This window comes from Tamandua tetradactyla, chromosome 10, assembly GCF_023851605.1.
Source record: "Tamandua tetradactyla isolate mTamTet1 chromosome 10, mTamTet1.pri, whole genome shotgun sequence".
In the NCBI taxonomy this organism is placed as follows: domain Eukaryota; kingdom Metazoa; phylum Chordata; class Mammalia; order Pilosa; family Myrmecophagidae; genus Tamandua; species Tamandua tetradactyla.
This window is the reverse complement of record NC_135336.1, coordinates 101,346,280-101,359,363: the sequence shown is the minus strand read 5'-3', so window position 1 is coordinate 101,359,363 and position 13,084 is coordinate 101,346,280. Positions and strand designations below refer to the sequence as shown.

Below are 13,084 nucleotides of genomic sequence, written 5' to 3'. Positions count from 1 at the left end.
GGATATTAAAAATAAAACAGGAAAAAAGAGAAATTGAATTTTTCAAGAAAAAAGCCCAGACTTAAATCCATAGAGAAAGGGATTCCTTTGAAAAGATGCTTTTTTCCTTTATGAATATAACACAAGTCGACATGTTCAGTTTCAGCTTCTACATGTAAAGAGCTTGGAGGTTGTCACTCCCTTCTTCACAAGAAGGCAAAAGCGGAACAGACTGAAAATCAGTGATTTTTCTCAGATCCGTCAGAGAATTGGGGTCACGGGGCAGCTATCCCGTCCTACCCGCCCTGTGCCTCCCCAGAAGTGGAGTCAGGCAAACACGGTGGGAGCTGAGGCCACCGAAGCCAGCACCAGGCAGACTTAGCTGGTAATTGACAAACTGCTGGAGGCTGAGCGTGGACTAGCTCTAGAGTTAAAAACTCCTGGGGGCCCAGACTTAGGGGGACCCCACACTTTGAAGGTTTTATCTCCAAGGACCCCACCAGATTCTCTTGATGATGACTGGAGAAAAATCCTGTCCTGCTTGGGGAGGGGAGAGGAGGGGCAAAGTAACCATTTTGAAGTAAGCCCAGGGTGCTTCATATAAAATTTAAACCTGCCCTCAAGAAAAACTACTTTACTAGAGCCTTATCTGACCCAGAAGGGTATTTAGACAATTCCAGCCCTTCTAGCCCTCCCAAGTAAGGTAAGAGGTAGGCCGGGGAAAGGCTAAGAAATACTTCTGAAGGTCACAGCTCAGGAACTCAGGCCTGAAATTTAATCATAAGGTTAAAGGAAGTTTCCCTCCAATGCCTTTGGATCACATCAAATGGGGCCCCACTATAGTAACAGTGGATTATTACCCAGAGAATGGCAAGACAAATCTCTCATTACAAGACAATTCCCAAGATAATAGGGGAGGGAAAAGTAACAAACAAGGAAATTGAAGCATCTGGCACCTTCAGCTACAGCAAACATTAAGCATGGCTCAGCTCCCAGCCAGCTTAGCATAAACCATGCCTTAAAACCTTGATGTCCTCCATTCCCATTACCAGGTACATCATGCCTGGCATTCAGCAAAAAAAAATTACAGGGCATGCGAAAAGGCAAGGAAAACACAGTCCAAAGAGACAAAGTAAGCATCAGAACAAGATTCAGAGATGATGTAGATTTGGGAATTGTGAAGCAGGGAATTCAAAATAACCATGATTAACATGATTAATATGCCAAGGGCTCTACTGGGCAAAGTAGACAGATTATGAGAATAGATGGTAATGTCAGCTGAGAGATGGAAACCCTAAGAAAGAATCAGAGGGAATGTTAGGAATAAAATGACACTGTACAGAAATGAAGAATACTTTTGGTGAGCTCACCATCATCTAGAACAAGATCAAGAAAAGAATTGGTGATCTTGAAAAGAGGTCAGTAGGAACTTCCCAAACAGAAGAGCAAAGAGGAAGCAGAATGAAGAAAAAAGATGGAACAGAGTATTCAAGAACTTTGGGGGAATTATAAAAGGTGTAACATATGTGATGGGAATACCAGAAGGAGAAGAGAGAAAAGAGCTGAAGAAATATTTAAAGTAATGATGATGGAATTTTCCGAAATTAATGACATATACCACCACAGATACAGGAAGCTCAAAGAACCCAAAGCAGGATAAATAACATATATATATATACCTAGGTATATCGTATTCAAAATACACAAAACCAAAGACAAAGACAAAATCTTGAAATAGCCGGAGGGAAAACCACCTTACCTGTAGAGAAAAAAAAGGATAAGAATTACATCTGACATCTTGTCAGAAATGATGTGTGGAATTTTGGGGCTATGTGTCCCCCAGAAGAGCAGGTTTTTAAATATGATCAATTCCTATGGCTGTGAACCCACTGGAAGCAGGACCTTTTGAGGTGTCTGCTTCCATTAAGGTGGGACCCACCTCACTCAGGAGGGACTTTACTCTTATTACCGGAGTTGTTTATAGGAGAATGGAAATTCAACTGGGAACCTTCCAGTGGTTTTATGTTTTGTTTTGTTTTGTGTGTTGTTTGTAAAGCTGCCATCTGACCCAAGTTTCCTGTGCTCAAGTGGCCAGGGACAGGCAGGGAAGGGAGGTAGGGTGGTTTTGGGGGGTGATTTCTTTTGTTAACTAAACATTGTGTGGTTTTACCATTCTTTTGTACATTTTTTTTTTTTGCTAACTTATTTGGATTTCCTTTTTAAAAAAATGAATAAAGACTGGTTGCTAAATAGAGAATGAGATTCAGACAGAGAGAAAGTCATAGGAAGCGAGAGGCTAGAGATCAGTGGAACCCAGAAGAGAAAAGAGATTCCAGGAGAGGCAGCCATGTGCCTTGCCATGTGACAAACAGTTGACCAGGGGACACTGGCAGCCAGCCCCAGAACACTGCAGTCTTCAGAGAGAAAGCTCTTCCTTGATGAGGCCTTGGTTTGGACTTTCTCACGGCCTCGAAACTATAAGGTAGTAAACTCCCATTGTATTGGTATTTGCTTGAGAAGCACGGGAAACTAAAACACCATATAAGCAAGAAGAGAGAGCCATGGAATATTTAGTGTTGAAAGAAAAAATCTACCTACCTGGAATTGTGTATTCAGTGAAATTATTCCCCCCCAAAAATCGAGGGTCAATTGCAGGCCAAGATGGCAGCTTAGCGAGGTGTGGGATTTAGTTTGTCCTCCAGAACAGCTACTAAATAGCCAGGAACAGTCCAGAACAACTATTGGGACCACGTCAGTGACCAGACACACAGGGAACCCCAGTCTGGACCAGCTGGACCAGCTGTGAGCCCCCCCAGACCGTGAGTTCCCCAAGCTGTGGCGGCCAGCTCCCCACCCCCTCAGGCTGCTTCCCAGAGGGGAAAGGAAAGAGACTTTACCAGCAGCAGGGGCTGAAGCCAACTAAGCTTCAAGTGTGCAATTAATTAACAAATTCCTACTACTAAAAATAGGCCCCTAGCTCAGGTGAAACTGGTCAAAGCAGAGGTTGCTGATTTTTGCCCCGGTGCCAAGGGGGCAGGGCTCAGGGAAGAAGAAAAAAAAGAAACAGAGGTTTTTGTGGCTGTGTTTCTACAGAGGCTTGACTACCTTTGGATACAGCTGCAAGGATTCTCAGGCAGAAACAAGCTTGTTTGAGAACTTGTCTGGAGCCTGTGCCTTCCCCAGAAGAGGGATGGGGCCCAGCTAAGGTGGAATCCCTCCCTCAAGGAATTCAGACCGCAGGGTCTGGAAAGGGAAGCCATTAAAGACAGCCCACAACCTCTCCTCTGTCTCCACTATACCCCAGCAGGGAGAGTCTGCTGAAGTTAAAGGCACTGCATCACCTTACGCTGGTGGGACCTACAGGCAGACAAGTGCCACATATTGGGCAGGACAGGAAAAACACAGAGTCCATAGACTTCACAGGATAGTCTGTCAACCTGCTGGGTCTCACCCTCAGGGAAAACCAACGCAGGTGACTCTTTCCTCCTGATAGGAGGCCAGTTTGGTCTGGGAAAATCCGGCTGGGGTCTGTAACACCTATGTAGACCCTCCTCAGGGTGGAGGGGAAAAGGCACCATACAGGCAGGACAAGAACAGAAAAATTCTCCTCTGTTAAACAAAACCTAAGCTAGAGGTCCAGAATAAGCTGAAGTGAATGTCAAAGAACAGACAGACGACAAATTCATCCAGCAAAAAAATCCTAGGTGAAAGAACTAAAAACTATCTCCAGAATAAGCTAATTAAGGTAATTAAATGCCTAGACACCAGCAAAAAATAACAAATCACACTAGGAAAATTGAAGATATGGCCCAGTCAAAGGAACCAACCAACAATTCAGATGAGATGCAGGAGTTGAAACAATTAATTCAGAATATACGAACAGACATGGAAAACCTCATCAAAAACCAAATCAGTGAATTGAGGGAGGATATAAAGAAGGCAAGGAATGAACAAAAAGAAGAAATCAAAAGTCTGAAAAAACAAAACATTGAACTTATGGGAATGAAAGGTACAGTAGAACAGATGAACATGAAAACAATGGAAATCTACAATGTCAGATTTCAAGACGCAGCAGATAGGATTAGTGAACTGGAGGACAGAACATCTGAAATCCAACAAGCAAAAAAAACATAGGGAAAAGAATGGAAAAATATGATCAGGGACTCAGGGAGTTGAATGACAATATGAAGCACATGAATATGTGTGTTGCGGGTGTCCCTGAAGGAGAAGAGAAGGGAAAAGGAGGAGAAAAACTAATGGACAAAATTATAACTGAAAATTTCTCGACTCTTATGAAAGACTTAAAATTACAGATCCAAGAAGTGCAGCATACCCCAAAGAGAATAGATCTAAATAGACGTACTCCAAGACACTTACTAATCAGAATGTCAGAGGTCAAAGAGAAAGAGAGAATCTTGAAAGCAAGAGAAAAGCAATCCATTACATACAAGGGAAGCCCAATAAGACTATGCATAGATTTCTCAGTGGAAACCATGGAGGTGAGAAGACAGTGGGATGATATATTTAAATTACTAAAAGAGAAAAACTGCCAACCAAGAATTCTATTTCCAGAAAAATTGTCCTTCAAAAATAAGGGGGAAATTAAAACATTTTCAGGCAAAAAGTCACTGAGAGAGTTTGTGACCAAGAGACTGGCTCTGCAAGAAATACCAAAGGGAGCACTAGAGGCAGATACAAAAAGACAGGAGAGAGAGGTGTGGAGAAGAGTGTAGAAATGAAGACTATCAGTAAAGGTAAAAAGAAGAAAGCTGAGATGTGACACATAACATCTAAAAGGCAAAATGGTATAAGAAAGTACTACTCGTAGAATAATAACACTAAATGTTAATGGATTAAACTCCCCAATCAAAAGACACAGATTGGCAGAATGGATTAAAAAACAGGACCCATCTCTATGCTGTCTACAGGAAACACATTTTAGGCCCAAGGATGAACATAAGTTGAAAGTGAAAGGTTGGGAAAAGATATTTCATGCAAATAACAATAAGAAAAGAGCAGGAGTAGCTATACGAATATCCAACAAATTATACTTCAAATGTAAAACAGTTAAAAGAGACAAAGAATACTATGTATTAATAAAAGGAAAAATTCAACAAAAAGACATGACAATCATAAATATTTATGCACTGAGCCAGAATGATCCAAAATACATGTAGCAAACACTGAAAAGAGAAATTGACACACCTACCATAATAGTTGGAGACTTCAATTCCCCACTCTCATCAATGGACAGAACATCAAGACAGAGGATCAATAAAGAAACAGAGAATTTGAATAATACAATAAATGAGGTAGACTTAACAGAAATTTATAGAACATAACACCCCACAACAGCAGGATACACCTTTTTCTCAAGTGCTCATGGATCATTCTCAAGGATAGACCATATGCTGGGTCACAAAGTAAGTCTCAATACATTTAAAAAGATTGAAATCATACAAAACACTTTCTCAGATCATAAAAGAATGAAGTTGGAAATCAATAATAGGCAGAGTGCCAGAAAATTCACAAATATGTGGAGGCTAAACAACACACTCTTAAACAACCAGTGGGTCAAGAAAGAAATTACAAGAGAAATCAGTAAATATCTCGAGGCAAATGAAAATGAAAACACAACATATCAAAACTTATAGGATGCAGCAAAGGCAGTGCTAAGAGTGTAATTTATTGCCCTAAATGTGAAAAGAAGGAAAGGCAAAAATCGAGGAATTAACTGTCCACTTGGAAGAAGTAGAGAAAGAATAGCAAACTAACCCCAAAGCAAGCAAAAGGAAATAAATAATGGAAGATTAGAGCAGAAATAAATGAAATTGAGAACATGAAAACAATTGAGAAAATCAACAAAACCAACAAAAAGTTGGTTCTATGAGAAAATCAATAAGATTGATGGACCCTTAGCAAGATTGACAAGAAGAAGAAGAGAGAGGATGCAAATAAATAAGATCAGAAATGGAAGAGGAGACATAAAAACTGACCCCACAGAAATAAAGGAAGTAATGAGAGAATACTATGAACAACTTTATGCTAATAAATACAACAACATAGATGAAATGGACAACTTTCTAGAAAGGCATGAACAACCAACATTAACTCAAGAAGAAATAGACGACCTCAACAAACCAATCACAAGTAAAGAAATTGAAGCAGTCATTAAGAAACTCCCCAAAAAGAAAACTCCAGGACCAGATGGCTTCACATGTGAATTCTACCAAACATTCAGAAAGAATTAGTACCAATCCTGCTCAAACTCTTCAAAAAAATTGAAGTAGAGGGAAACCTACCTAATTCATTCTATGAAGCCAACATCACCCTCATACCAAAGCCAGACAAAGATGTTACCAAAAAAGAAAACTACAGACCAATCTTTCTAATGAATATAGATGCAAAAATCCTCAACAAAATTCTAGCAAATAGAATCCAGCAACACATTAAAAGAAATATACACCATGACCAAGTAGGATCCATCCCAGGTATGCAAGGATGGTTCAACATAAGAAAATCAATTAATGTAATACACCATATCAACAAATCAAGGCAGAAAAACCACATGATCATCTCAATTGATGCAGAAAAGGCATTTGACAAAATTCAACATCCTTTCCTGTTGAAAACACTTCAAAGGATAGGAATAGAAGGGAACTTTCTCAACATAATAAAGGGAATATATGAAAAACCCACAGCTAACATCACCCTCAATGGGGAAAAACTGAAAACTTTCCCCCTAAGATTGGACCAAGACAAGGATGTCCACTATCACCACTGTTATTTGACATTGTGTTGGAAGTTCTAGCCAGAGCAATTAGACAAGAAAAAGAAATACAAGGCATCAGAATTGGAAAGGAAGAAGTGAAACTCTCACGGTCTGCAGATGATACGATACTATATGTTGAAAACCCTGAAAAATCCACAGCAAATCTACTAGAGCTAATAAATGAGTACAGGAAAGTGGCATGTTACAAGATCAACACTCAGAAATCAGTAGTGTTTCTATACACTAGTAATGAACAATCTGAGGGGGAAATCAAGAAAAGAATTCCATTTACAATTGCAACCAAAAGAATAAAGTATTTAGGAATAAATTTAAGTAAAGAGACAAAAGACCTATGCAAAGAAAACTACAAGAAATTGTTAAAAGAAATCACAGAAGACCTAAATATAATGGAAGGGCATACCGTGATCATGAATTGGAAGACAAAATGTACTTAAGATGTCAATTCTACCTAAATTGATTTACAGATTCAATGCAATACCAACCAAAATCCCAAAAACTTATTTTCAGAAATAGAAAAACCAATAAGCGAATTTATCTGGAAGGGCAGGGTGCCCCGAATAGCTAAAAGCATCCTGAGAAAAAAAAAGTGAAGTCGGAGGTCTCACGCTACCAGACTTTAAGGCATATCATGAAGCTACAGTGGTCAAAACAGTATGGTACTGGCATAAAGATAGATATACTGAACAATGGAATGGAATAGAGTGTTCGGATATAGACCCTCTCATCTATGGACAGTTGATCTTTGATAAGGCAGTCAAGCCAACTCACCTGGGATAGAACTGTCTCTTCAATAAATGGTGCCTAGAGAACTGGATATCCATTGCAAAAGAATGAAAGAGAATCCACATCTCACACCATATACAAAAATCAACTCAAATGGATCAAAGACCTAAACATTAGGTCTAAGACCATAAAACTGTTAGCAGAAAATATAGGGAAGTATCTTATAAATCTTATACTAGGAGGCGGTTTCCTAGACCTAACACCCAAAGCAAGAACATTGAAGAAAGAAAGAAAGAATTGGGAACTTCTCAAAATTAAAAACTTTTGCGTATCAAAGAACTTCATCAAGAAAGTAGAAAGACAGCCTACACAATGGGAGACAGTATTTGGAAATGATATATCAGATAAAGGTCTAGTATCCAGAATTTATAAAGAGGTTGTTCAACTCAACAATAAAAAGACAGACAATCCAATTACAAAATGGTCGAAAGACTTGAACAGACAATTCTCAGAAGAGGAAATACAAATGGCGAAAAGGCACATGAAAAGATGCTCAACTTCCCTGGCCATTAAGAAATGCAAATCAAAACCACAATGAGATATCATCTCACACCCACCAGAATGGCCATTATCAACAAAACAGAAAACAACAAGTGCTGGAGAAGATGTGGAGAAAGAGGCACACTTATCCACTGTTGGTGGGAATGTCAAATGGTACAACCTCTGTGAAGGCAGTTTGGTGGCTCCCCAGAAAGCTAAATATAGAATTGTCATATGACCCAGCAATACCATTGTTAGGTATCTACTCAGAGGACATGAAAGCAAGGACACAAATGGACATTTGCACACAATCTTTATAGCAGCATTATTTACAATTACGAAGAGATGGAAACAGCCAAAATGTCCATCAATAGATGAGTGGCTAAACAAACTGTGTTATATACATATGATGGGATATCATGCAGCTGTAAGACAGAATAACGTTACAAAGTATGTAACAACATGGATGGACCTTAAGGACATTATGCTGAGTGAGATTATCCAGAAACAAAAGGACAAATACTGTATGGTCTCACTGATATGAACTGACATTAGTGAATAAACTTGGAGAATTTCGTTGGTAACAGAGTCCATCAGGAGATAGGGTAATATATTGGGTAATTGGAGCTGAAGGGATACCGACTGTGCAACAGGACTGATTGTAAAAATTCAGAAATGGATAGCACAATACTACCTAACTGTAATACAATAATGTTAGACTAGAGTGTATAATGAAAGTGACTAAATGTACAAATTTAAAAAATGTTTTTGCATGAGGAAGAACAAAGGAATGTCATTACTGCAGGGTGTTGAAAATAGATGGTAATTAATATTTTAAAATTTTACCTTATGTGTGAGACTAAAGCAAAAAATGTTTATTTGGTACAAAATTTATATTTTGACTAGTGCATTTCCTAATATGACTTATGTAGACAGCTTAATTGAACACCGTAAGTACATGGAACCTTGAGTAGCACATGAGATTTTGTTGGTTTGTCCAGAGTGATGCCCTGATAAATCCCAGAGTGATTTGTACAGTGAATAAAAAAGTATTTGCCAAGTCCCCCTCAGGGAATGGTGAGGAAGGGGGAAAATTTAACTTCCCCAAGTTGAATTCTTGATATTCTCACAAGTAGTGTAGACAATCAAAGCTATAGGCTGAGCCCCCAATCTTGGGGTTTGTTCATATGAAACTTAACCCCACAAGGGATAGGTCAAGCCTACTTAAAATTAGGCCTAACAGTCACCCCCAAGAGAACCTCTTTGGTTGCTCAGATGTGGCCTCTCTCTCCAGCCAACACAGCAAGCAAACTCCCCTGCCTCCCTGTCTGCGTGGGACATAACTCCCAGGGGTATGGACCTTCCTGGCAACGTGGGACAGAAATCCTGGAATGAGCAGAGACTCAACGTGAAGGGATTCAGAAAAACCCTAGAATGAGGTGAGACTCGGCATCAGGGGATTGAGAAAGGGGGGAAGAATGAAATGAAACAAAATAAGTGTCAATGGCTGAGAGATTCCAAACAGAGTCGAGAGGTTATCCTGTAGGTTATTCTTACGCATTAAGTAGATATCACCTTGTTAGTCAAGATGTAATGGAGAGGCTGGAGGGAACTGCCTGAAAATGTGGAGCTGTGTTCCAGTAGCCATGTTTCTTGAAGATGATTGTATAATGATATAGCTTTCACAGTGTGACTGTGTGATTGTGAAAACCTTATGTCTGATGCTCCCTTTATCTACCTTATCAACAGACAAGTAAAACATATGGAATAAAGATGAATAATAGGGGGAACAAATGTTAAAATAAATTTAGAGTGAAATGCTGGTAATCGGTGAAGAGAAGGGGTGGGGGGTTTGGCATATTCGAATTTTTTCTGTTTTCTTTTTGTCTCTTTTTCTGAATAGATGCAAATGTTCCAAGAAATGATCATGATGATGAATATGCAACTATGTGATGATATTGTGAATTACTGATTATATATGTAGAACAGAATGATCAAAAGTTAAGAATGTTTGCATTTGTTATATTTTTTTTAAAAAATTAAAAAATTTATAATAAAAAAAAATCAAGGGAGTTTGTTACCAGTAGAACAGTCAGAAGAAATGCTAAAAGAAGTTCTTCAGAAAGAAGGAAAATATTCTAAGTCAGAAACTCAGGTTTAATTAAAGACAGGAAGAGCATTAGGGAAGGAATAAAGTAAAATAAAATCCTTTTTTAAAAAAATTCTTAATTGATCTAATAGATTACTCTTTGCTCAAGTAATAACCACGGTGTATTGGTGGATCACAGCTTATGGGTAAGTGACATGAAGGACAGCATTGCTTAAGGGGGTTGGGGACACTCTGCTGTGTGTCACCTGCACTACCCCCAAAGTGGTAGGTGTTCTTTAAAGTAGTCTTTGAGCAGCTGTAAATATGTATATTGCAAACTCTCAGGCAACCGTTAAAATTTTTTTCTGCATGTGTGTGGGTGTGTTTGTGTGTGAAGAGAACAAAAGTTTTAATCCACATAAATGAACATTAAAAAAAAGCACTTTTTAAAATTCCAAAGTAAAGCATGAAAACAAAACACCAAGCCAAAGAATAGAGATTAGTGTGTACAATTCCAGGTCATTTTTAAAAAAATTTTTTTTTATTAATCAAAAAAAAGAAAAGAAATTAACACAACATTTAGAAATCATTCCATTCTACACATGCACTCAGTAATTCTTAGTATCATCACATAGATGTATGATCATCATTTCTTAGTACATTTGCATCGATTTAGGAAAAGAACTAGCAAAACAACAGAAAAAGATATAGAATGTTAATATAGAGAAGAGAATTAAAATAATAATACTAATAAAAATATATATATATAAAAAGGAAAAAGAAAAAAACAAAAACAAAAGATACAAACAAACAAACAAACAAACAAAAAACTATATTTCAGGTGCAGCTTCATTCAGTGTTCCAACATAGTTACATTACACTTAGGTATTATTGTGCTGTCCATTTTTGAGTTTTTGTATCTAGACCTGTTGCACAGTCTGTATCCCTTCAGCTCCAATTACCCATTATCTTACCCTGTTTCTAACTCCTGCTGGTCTCTGTTACCAATGATATATTCCAAGCTGATTCTCGAATGTCAGTTCACATCAGTATTTGTCCTTTAGTTTTTGGCTAGACTCACTCAGCATAATGTTCTTCTCTAGGTCCATCCATGTTATTACATGCTTCATAAGTTTAGTCTGTCTTAAAGCTGCATAATATTCCATCGTAGGTATACGCCACAGTTTGTTTAGCCACTCGTCTGTTGATGGACATTTTGGCTGTTTCCATCTCTTTGCAATTGTAGATAATGCTGCTATAAACACTGGTGTGCAAATGTCCGTCTGTGTCTTTGCCCTTAAGTCCTTTGAGTAGATACCTAGCAGTGGTATTGCTGGGTCGTAATCCATTCTGCCAGTCTATGTCTTTTAATTGGGAAATTCAGTCCATTACCTTTTAGTGTTATTACTGTTTGGATAATATTTTCCTCTACCATTTTGGCTTTTGTATTATATATATCATATCTGATTTTCCTTCTTTCTACACTTTACTCCATACCTCTCTCTTCTGTCTTTTCATATCTGCTTAGCTGTGCTACGTTGCAATCTCTCATTTAAGCACCAGCCAATTAAGTCAAACGTCACTCATTGCAGCAGACACGCCTCCTAGCTGACTGCAGATGTAATTGGCAACAGATGAGGTTCATGTACCGTTGCTTATGTCCTCAGCAACAAGATTAGGTATGCTCACCTGGCCAAGTTGACAACTGAATCTAACTAACACAATACTGAATTCCCCCTTTTAAAAGCCATTCCATTTCTGGTATATTGCATTCTGGAAGCTTTTGCAAACTAAAACAGTAATCACAGTTACAGCTCTGGAATAGATGTGACTGCTGTTAGAGCTTGCAATCTAGGAACCTTTACAACTGGCCTTAACCTGATAACCTATGCTCTCAAATTCAATTCTCAGAGTTTGTACATTATAGTTAGTCCATACTAGTGAGGCATTATAATATTTGTCTTTTCATTTCTGGCTTGTTTCACTCAACATACTGCTCTCAAGATTCATTCACCTCATTGCATGAGTCTTTTTTTTTTATTAAAAAAGAAATTGGTTTATTGAAGGCAAGAGGATGCAAACAATATAAAAATTAAAAGCTTATCTGGCATTTAATTGACCTTTCTTTCACTGCCTCTCAATTGGGAGCTGGATTTTATCTGTACATTCTCTAAGGACCCAATCTGTTTTGAAGTCCTTATACAAAGAGTAGCTGTGGGGCAGATTCTTTAAGCAACTCTTGGGATAATTCTCATGAGGGCGGGAGGGGATGCGGAATTAATTCCTCAGTTCTGCCTACTTCTTTCCCTTCTGCTTCATGTGTACTGCAAAGCAGTCATTACATGCGATGGTGAGCCCAGCAGTCAGCTCAAAGAAGCCCTGAAAGCCCCTTTGCCATCTCGACACTGGTCCAGATCATCCTTCCTTATTTTGTCCATAGCCAGAGGGTCTTTCTGGTTTTCAAAAAATCCAGGGAACTCCTTTTCCATGAGTACCTTCAGGTCCTCCTTTGTTAAGTAACCTTTATCCCTGGTGAATTTGTGAAATGTAAACGTCATAGTTTCCATGCCATGCTTCATTTGAGAAGGCATTTTGGTGAGGTCTGTTGAAACCTTGTCTGGAGGCGTGATGGTGGTGGGAGCGGGGCTTCGGGAGCAGGGCCAAGGCCAGTGTGTACCTCTTTTTCTTTATGTCTTTTTGAAGAAGTGTAGTTGATGTGCTGTGAGAGGAAAGACCATAGAAGGCAGAAAAAGAGCAGAAGATAACAAGCAAAAAGGGCAAGGAATAGAAAAATTACAAACATGGTAGATATTAATCCAATTTTATCAATAATGACTTTTAATATAAGTCTAAACACATGTGTGGTAGTTAGATTCAGGTGTCAACTTGGCCAGGTGAAGGTGCCTCTATCTATTGCTGTGGACATGAGCCAATGGCATGTGAACCTCATCTGTTGCTCA

At 38.6% G+C, this 13,084-nt stretch overlaps 1 pseudogene across 1 annotated transcript in view; it reads right to left on the bottom strand.

Moving 5' to 3' along the window:
• Positions 1-12,165: 12,165 nt before the first annotated feature.
• LOC143648707 (protein S100-A10 pseudogene) overlaps positions 12,166-13,084 on the bottom strand; it is a 37,827-nt pseudogene continuing 36,908 nt past the window's right edge. Inside the window, exon 2 of the transcript XR_013158731.1 lies at positions 12,166-12,843. The product of XR_013158731.1 is annotated as a protein S100-A10 pseudogene (transcript). The remainder of the gene's footprint in view (positions 12,844-13,084) is intronic.